This window comes from Salvelinus sp. IW2-2015, linkage group LG14, assembly GCF_002910315.2.
Source record: "Salvelinus sp. IW2-2015 linkage group LG14, ASM291031v2, whole genome shotgun sequence".
NCBI classification, from domain to species: Eukaryota; Metazoa; Chordata; class Actinopteri; order Salmoniformes; family Salmonidae; genus Salvelinus; species Salvelinus sp. IW2-2015.
In genome coordinates, this window is record NC_036854.1 from 42681355 (window position 1) to 42690753 (window position 9399).

General features: G+C 48.2%; 1 pseudogene; it reads right to left on the minus strand.

Annotated features, from left to right (window-relative positions):
• LOC111973565 (MAGUK p55 subfamily member 7-like) overlaps nucleotides 1–9399 on the minus strand; it is a 173846-nt pseudogene that overhangs the window by 28462 nt on the left and 135985 nt on the right.

The window sequence follows — 9399 nt, forward strand, 5'->3', positions numbered from 1 at the left end:
AAACAGTAGAAGACACGTGCTGCCACTACACACACAACTGCCTGGAAGTTGCCAGTGTGCTCCTGCAAGCCCGTTTTCCAGTGTGATAATATCTAACAGCCGTGGTGGACATTCAGCACCCAGGCGCCTTCACAAACAGGGAATTCTAAACTGCTCACTGTGCTGATGCTAACATCCTGTGAAACGTTGCTGCGGTGTCTGTAAAAGAGACGGAGCAAAACTGTTGAAACAAAAAAAGAACACACACACACAGATTTATTCTGTAGAAAGTAAACGGAGACAACATGTGTAGGAGACCATTAAGACGCCAACACAAAATACATAAATTGCGGTCATTTTCTCCAAATCAGACGAGATGAGAGGAGTGAAGATAGGCAGGCAGAGAAACCACCTGCTGTATTGTGGAGCCGGCCTTTGTGTGTGTGTGTGTGTGTGTGTGTGTGTGTGTGTTGTATTATGGAGCCGGCCTTTGTGTGTGTGTGTGTTGAATTGTGGGATCCGGCCTAAGCCTGTTGCAGTCAATGTCTTGTGCAAATCCTGGGGTGGAATGGTAATAATGGTGTGTCTAATCACATACGACTGGAAGACCGGCGTTCAATCCCAGCATCCATCCTTCCCACTGTCTCTCCCACCTACCCATCTCCACTCTGATTACCTAACTATTTAGATCAAGTGTACAAATCCCCCCCCCCCCCMMAAAAAAAAAAGATGGCTCCCATCTGAGCCTGGAGTTTCTAACTGCAGTTGAAGAAGCGCTGACAGACACTGGCATATTCCAAATGGCACACTATTCCCTATTATAGTGCACTACTTTGTCCAGAAGCCTGTGGCCCTGGTCAAAGGTAGTGCACTACATAGGGAATAGGGTGCCATTTGGGATGCATGCAGTGCCATCCTGGCCCAGCAGAACAAGCCCTCAGTATGAAGACTAACAGAGATGACAACTGGTGAATTATCTCTCCATGGCAACTCTAGATTAAGAGAGTATTACCATTACACCCTAGCCCCACATGTGTGGTTTATGGCTGCCACACACACACACGCACGGTGCGGTTTATCACTGCAACACTTAGTACTGGAAGTGGCCACAGAAATGTGGCAGGCATTACTGAGTACCTCCTTTCAGTCATTATGTGATGGTGCTCATTACAGCTCCTCGTCTGTTCAAGTCTGTGTCAGAGACACGCTCGACAGGCAGGCAGGGGTAGAGGAGGATGGCTCTACTGCATGTCCTAGTGTGTGTGAAGAAGGATCTCCAGTTTCCACACTCTCTGCAATATTCCCTCCCACCACAGAACAACAAGGACAAATACCAACTCTACCATGTTCTCCACAAATACCCTGACTAATTCTTCCAGGAAACTCACTCAGCTACCCGCCTGTTCACTACAGCATGTTATTTATGTCCGTCCATTGTGAGTTGAGAGGTGGACCAAAGGACCGAAGAGAACCAAGGAGGATGGTTCCCGAGGAATGACACTCACTAAAAATAAGAGGAAAAATGTGGGCCAACACTGTAGCAGCGACGCGGGAAAAGTAAAACCTTTTCTCTGCACTCCCTTCTTCCACCAACAGCTGGGTTCAAATAGGCCTCTGGTCTCTCACGCTGTGTGGCGTGTCTTAGTCCCGCTATGCAGTGATGTGTGGGGGGGGGGGGGCTGTCCAGACAGATAGACAGACGTGTGGCCTTCAATGCCCCTCCATGTAAACCCATCTGTGAAAGGCATTATAGGAATCGTGGCTTCCGAACCAGGGACCAGGCCTGCCGCGTCACGGAAGTACCTGGCTCACAGGCTGACCACATGGACGGTCACTGTACTGACGAGGAAAAGCATATAGCTCTGTGGGGAACAAGGGATCTTTAACAGGTGGAGAGGGTTCTCCCGGTGTGGCATGTGGTATCCGTATCTCACTGCTAGTCCTTCAAACCTCCTACCTCTAGCTCAGTGGAGGCTGCTGAGGGGAGGACGGCTCATAATAATGGCCGGAAAGGAGCTAATGGAATGGCATCAACATCTGGGAACCATGTGTTTGACCCTATTCCACCAATTCCGCTCCAGCCATTACCACGAGCCCGTCCCTCCCCAATTAATGTGCCACCAACCTCCTGTGCTCTAGCTTTATGGGTAATGGCATTCCGTGTTGTGAGGGGACAGGCAGGCATCCTGGTTAAACCAGACTGAACACTGCGTTTGCAATGGTAAAAAACATTGCTCTGAGGGGAACGAGGAATATTTAACTGGAGGAGAACGTTTCATACCGACCTACAGTATGTGGCATCTACTGTAACGGCTGTCCTTCAAACCTCATACCCTGTTGCTGAAGCCCTCCCTTACGGGTCACTGGGTTTCCTGTTGAGAAAGGAAAGGCAGGTAGCCATTGTTTTAAGCAGTATTCACTCTGGTCTAACCAGGATAGAAGGCTGTATGCAGAGAGGGAGAGAGAGTTAAACGTTATTTGATGATTAAAAAAGCCTTTTAGGCTGTCTGTGATGTTTGAAATATGTACTGAGAGCGTTTGAGTCCACCGTGGTGAACTCATTACAGTGTTATCTGGGGGGGAACAGAAACACACTCTGGGGCTAGTGTACTTTCCATGGGCTTACTACAGTATGCTTGCTCCAGCATGTGGAAAGTGGTACTCCAACCCAAGTGTTACAGGCTTATACAGTGGAATAGTGCTCAAGTCCCTTGGCTGAGCGACGTGGGTTTGTGTCGAGCGCTATTTGTTTTTCCCCTCCGTCTTATCCCAGAGCTCTTTAGGACTCAGGAATGTCTAGTCTGAACAGAAAACCATGCCTAATTTGTCGTCGCTTGAAAAAATGGATCGATTTGAAGAAAAGAAAAACACGAACGCACATCTCGATCTAGCTCTCGTCTTCCGCTGCACTTACGCAAAGCGGCCTGGGCTCTCTCTGGTGCTGTGTGTACTGTATGTGTCTGGGCTCTCTCTGGTGCTGTGTGTACTGTATGTGTCTGGGCTCTCTCTGGTGCTGTGTGTACTGGATGTGTCTGGGCTCTCTCTGGTGCTGTGTGTAACTGGATGTGCCTGGGCTCCTCTCTGGTGCTGTGGTACTGGATGTGTCTGGGCTCTCTCTGGTGCTTGTGTACTGTATGTGTCTGGGCTCTCTTGGTGCTGTGTGTACTGGATGTGTCTCGGGCTCTCTCTGGTGCTGTGTGTACTGGATGTGTCCGGGCTCTCTCTGGTGCTTGTGTACTGTAGTGTCCGGGCTCTCTCTGGTGCTGTGTGTACTGTACGTGTCCGGGCTCCTCTCTGAGTTGCTGTGTGTACTGTATGTGTCCGGGCTCTCTCTGGTGCTGTGTGTACTGTAGTGTCTGGGCTCTCTCTGGTGCTGTGTGTACTGGATATGTGTCTGGGCTCTCTCTGTGCTGTGTGTACTGTATGTGTCCGGGCTCTCTCTGGTGCTGTGTGTACTGGATGTGTCCGGGCTCTCTCTGGTGCTGTGTGTACTGATGTGTCGGGCCTCTCTCTGGTGCTGTGTGTGATCTGTACGTGTCCGGGCTCTCTCTGGTGCTGTTGGTACTGTACGTGTCCGGGCTCTCTCTGTGCGTGTGTACTGTACGTGTCGCGGGCTCTCTCTGGTGCTGTTGTGTACTGTACGTGTCTGGGCTCTCTCTGGTGCTGTGTGTACTGATGTGTCTGGGCTCTCTCTGGTGCTTGTGTGTACTGTATGTGTCCGGCTCTCTCTGGTGCTGTGTGTACTGTATGTGTCTGGGCTCTCTCTGTGTGTGTGTGTACTGTATGTGTCTGGGCCTCTCTCTGGTGCTGTGTGTACTGGATTTGTCCGGCTCTCTCTGGTGCTGTGTGTACTGGATGTGTCCGGGTCTTGGTGCTGTGTGTACTGTACGTGTCCGGGCTCTCTCTGGTGCTGTGTGTACTGTACTGTCCGGGCTCTCTCTGGTGCTGTGTGTACTGTACGTGTCCGGGCTCTCTTGTGCTGTGTGTACTGTACGTTGTCTGGGCTCTCTCTGGTGCTGTGTGGTACTGGAGTGTCTGGGTCCTCTCTGGTGCTGTGTACTGTATGTGCTCGGGCTCTCTCTGGTGCTGTGTGTACTGGATGTGTCCGGCCTCTCTCTGTGCTGTGTGTACTGGATGTGTCCGGGCTTCTCTGGTGCGTTTGTACTGTAGTGTCCGGTGCTCTCTCTGGTGCTTGTGTACTGTACGTGTCCGGGCTCTCTCTGGTGCTGTGTTGTACTGTACGTGTCCGGGCTTCTCTCTGGTGCTGTGTGTGTACTGTACGTGTCCTGGGCTCTCTCTGGTGGCTGTGGTGTACTGGATGTGTCCGGGCTCTCTCTGGTGCTGTGTGTACTGGATGTGTCCGGGCTCTCTCTGGTGCTGTGTGTACAGGATGTGTCCGGGCTCTCTCTGGTGCTGTGTGTACWGGATGTGTCTGGGCTCTCTCTGGTGCTGTGTGTACTGTATGTGTCTGGGCTCTCTCAGCACAGCTAGTGAGTTGGGAGCTGGGAGTGCCAAGAACACTTTCCTGTTTTCCTCATCAATCAGCCAGCCCACTCAGACAACAGGGATGCTAGACAACAAACCCAGTGCGAGGGGAGATGCCAAAGTCCACATCCCATCTGGCACCCCATCACTATATATGGTGCACTATTTTTGACCAGGGCCGATAGGGATTCTATTACCTTTATAGTGATGGGGTCAAAAGTAGTGCACTACATAGGGAATAGAGTGCCATTTGGGACATAGACTCTCTTCTCTTACCGGTCAGAACCACAACCAAACCACTGAAATGTAACCCCTGGACATTATTAAGTAACGTCACCACTGTCTAGAGCACTGTTTCCTAACTCCAGTCCTCCCAACCATATGCAATGTTATTGTATCCCTGGACAAGCACACCTGATTCAGCCCTGGATGAATTAAACCAGGTATGTTTGTCCGGGGTTACAACACAAATGTGTGCTGTTGGGGGTACTGGAGGACTGGAACCACTGGTCTAGACCAATCACACCTGTCTGTCTGCGTGGCCTCTACCTGCTCAGCCAATCACACATGTATGTCTGCGTGGCCTCTACCTGCTCAGCCAATCACACATGTATGTCTGCGTGGCCTCTACCTGCTCAGCCAATCACACCTGTCTGTCTGCATGGCCTCTACCTGCTCAGCCAATATGTGGGCCCTGGTCAAACAGTGCACTAAATGGAGAATAAGGCGCCATTTGGAACGCACATTTGGTCTTATATTTTGGCTGCGGCTCATCCTCCAGTAGTGAACCTGCAGACAGATGAAATAAACTTGTTTTCTGGAAATTGAGAATTATTTGGGGGCTTACACACGTCTCCATTTTTCCATAACTCTGTTTTAATTGGATTCTGGGGGTTGACAGCTTTCCCAGCTTTCCCCTGTACTGTTTTGTCCTTTCCTCTCCTCTATCCCACCCTCTCTCATCCCTCTATCCAGATGTTTGCTGAGAGGCTTTTCTCTGTGCCTCGGGATCTCTGGGATTAGGGTAGATTACGACAGCAGCAGAAATGGGACTGTGCCTACTGCCTACGCTTCCAGGTCTCCATCCAGGTATTGTGTGTCTAATCCCAGGGAACTAAGCTACAACGTGTTGATGGATCTAAGGAGAGACACGGGCTACGTCCCAAAATAGGGAATAGGGTGCCAACATATATAGTGCACTACTTTTGACCAGAGCCTGGTCAAAAGTAGTGCACTATATACGGAACAGGGTGCCATTTGGGACAAAACCCATGTCTTTTCTCTCTTTTCTTCTGCTCCTTTCTTTCTTCCATCCAGGAAAGGTAAGGAACGGGCCCAGAACAGCCACGGGTCTTAATGATCTCTTTAACGCTCTTCTTCCAGACGGAGMGGTGGTCTCAGAGGTGTTTAGGGCGTGGCACGGGGCTTATGGGAAGGCATCTCAGGACATGGTCCTCCTCCTCCTACTTCATTAATAAGGGCATCGATGACATCGTCCCCACAGTGACCGTATGTACATATCCCAACCCAAAGTGATGTATTAAAGGCAACATCCGCACTGAGTTCAAGGAGCGAGACACTAATCCGGACACTTATAAGAAATCCCGCTACGACGAGAAATCAAACAGTCAAAATGTCAGTACAAGACTAAGATTGATTTCTACTACGCCGGCTCTGACGCTCGTCGGATGTGGCAAGGCTTGCACACGGATTACAAAGGAAAACCCAGCTTCGAGCTGTCCAGTGATGTCTACCAGACGAGCTTGATTCCTTCTATTCCTTCCTTATAGTTTCCGTCCTCCTCTGGGTACATTGACTTCAATACAAAAYCTAGGAGGCTCGTGGTTCTCACTCCCTTCCATAGACTGACACAGTAATTATGACAACTTCCAGAGGACATCCTCCACCCCATCAGAGCTCTTGCAGCATGAACTGACATGTTGTCCACCCAATCAAAGGGTCAGAGAAGRAATCTAGTGAAAGTAGAAGTAGAAGCTACAGCTAGCTAGCACTGCAGTGCATAAAATGTGGTGAGTAGTTTACTCAGAGAGAAAGACAATAGTTGAACAGTTCTTAAATTAATTTATTCAACAATGAAAGAGTAGCAAGAGAGAGATTGTTGTATTTATTTTTCACTTAGCTTGTGAAAGCAGCTAGCTAGTTTAGCCTACTCAAACACATGGCTCAAACAGAGAGGATTGCTATGTTAGCTAGATGGCTATGGTTATCCAATACTGGAACTCTTCCAAGKCAAGGTAAGCTTTTGGTTGTATAAACGTATTTCCTTCTAAACTTCTTGCTGACTGTACTGATGGATTGTAGCGGGTTTACTAAAGCTTTAGCTCTAGTAGGTTTGTTGACTTTGACGTTACTATGGTGACAACAATGTAGTGTGTGCAGCGGTTAGCGGTTATGATATGAAGGTTTGTGTTGTGCACTGAAGTCCACGAGTGAAGGGAATAGGTGRGAGGAGGAGAGCGTGTAGATGTAAGAAGTAATTACACAATAATCAAAGGAATTATGCTGGTTGTATGTGGCTGATATGAAAGTGAACTGTGTTTGATCAGGGGTATAGTCATTCTGCCGATTTTGTTGAAAACCCTTTCTTAAACGGATGCAAACCGAACGAAACAGGGATAAACGTAACTGAATTTGTCCAATAGAAACTCTTCTATGTAACTGTTGGACTAATGATTACACCCTAGATYAGCTAGATGCAGGCAAGATTGTACAAAGCGACATTGGACGTGTCAATGTCTGTTACTCAAATGTCTCTCGACCTGTGCATCTACGCTGTAAACGTTCATTCATAGGCTAGGTTGTAGCAACCTCATGATGGGCATAGGGAAAGATGTTGTATCATGTAGTAGCCTAAACCTATCCATGTTACATTGATCTGAGTGAATAGAATATGAATGACAGTCATCCAATATGCTGTAATAGAAATAATAAAAATCGCCCCCATCTTAAACGGCACCGAACGCCATTAATTACCTCGTACCCCTTCACATGGACTCGGTACTGGTACTCCGTGTATATAGACAAGTTATCTTTACTCATTGTGTATTTATTCCTAGTATTATTACTTTCTATTATTTCTCTTTTTTCTCTCAGCATTGTTGGAAAGGGCCCGGAAGTAAGCATTTCACTGTTAGTCTACACCTGTTGTTTACRAAGCATGTGACAAGTCCCAAAACGCACCCTATTCCCTATATAGTGTACTTCTTTTGACCAGAGCCCTATTCTACAGTCTCCTGGCTCTATACTATTGAGGCATCTCACAGGAATACAGCTTGCCCCAAGGACCATTCTTTGAAAATTGAGGACTCAGACGTTCCATCACTGACCGACAAGAGGTACGGAGGGATTACAAACAGACCAAAGAAGAACAAGACAAACCACTTCTCTGCCCCCTCTTCCCCCAACTCAAGCTCCCAATTCAACCTCAAWGGCATTGAAAAAGCATCTGTATTCTAGGATTTCTTAGCTATTAGGCCTGTCCAATTTTAAGTCATACAACAGCCTGAAATGTAATAAAATGTGCAACGACTGTTGAGAGACGCTTGTAGAGAATATATTATTATTTTAGGAGCCTTTTTTTCTCTTCAAAACATCTTTTGTTTCAAAAAACCGGTGCTTCAGTGTACTAGGACATAGAAAACAAGTTAAACTGCACTGGGACCAGCAATGGAGGTTGTTCAGGTCAGAGAGGAAGAGGAGCAGTTGAGGTCGCTGACCTCATAAGGGCACTGCGACAACACGGGCAAACAGAGGCTGCRCCCCAAATGGCACCCTGTTCCCTATATAGTGCACTACKTTTGACTAGACCCTATGGGTCACGGTCAAAAGTAGTGCACTATATAGGGAATATGTGGTCATTTGAAACACACTCAATGAAGTCAAAAATAGCCCAGTGTTTGAAAGGTCATCCTTATAGAATTCCCTGATTGAGCTTGGCAGACACAACTCAGTCTTTATTTCTAAACTCAATGTGCACTGGATCTCCTGTGAAATCAACTGGTCTAAATGGATTAGTGTGCTGTGGAGTGTCCAGAGTCTAGACCGCCTCATGACCTCAACACAGCCTCACATAGCCTGGTGTATACACTAGGTGGAGGGTGGGAGAGAGGTGTGTGTGTGTGGGGGGGGAGTAGAAGCAATAGAGATAAGGGGTGCGAGGAGCAGAAAGGAAATTAGAGAGGCAGGGTTATGTCAGGAGAGAGAGGGGGGGAAAGAGAAAGAGTTCCTCAGAGAGAGAGAGCGAGAGAGTTCCTCAGAGAGAGAGAGAGCCGAGAGAGCAGAGATCAAGAGAGAGAGGAGCAGAGAGAGATACTCAGAGAGAGAGAGCGAGAGAGATACTCAGAGATAGAGAGCGAGAGAGATACTCAGGAGAGAGAGAGGGGAGAGAAGAGGATCCTAAGAGAGAAAAGAGATCCTCAGAGAGAGAGGGGGAGAGAGAAGAAGAGATCCTCAAGAGAGGAGAAAAGATCCTAGAGAGAGAGAGAGGAGTGAGAGAAGAGATCCTCAGAGAGAGAGGGGAGAAGGAGAGATCCTCAGAGAGAAGGGGAAGAGAGAGAGATCCTCAGAGAAGGGGAGAGGAGAGATCTCTTTTTCCAAGAGGAGAAAGGGTTTGAGAGACTCAGCCAGGACACTCCGTGGTACTCTGATGGGATTATAACTTCTGATTTTGTCAGGAAAGTGACAGGGGTAATAAACACACGATGGGAAGAGTTTCTGTACGCAAAGAGAATTGACCACAGTACCCAGGGAATGGTTCCAGAACAGAACAAGCCGTAATTTTTGCTGCAGGACCACATTAAACGACAGGAGAGAGGAAGAGAGAGAGAGACACACACGAGGAGCGAGAGGGAAAGGGGAAAATGAAGGAGAGAAGTGGAGGCTATGTCATGCTCCGTCTCCTTTCTGGGTTCCTCC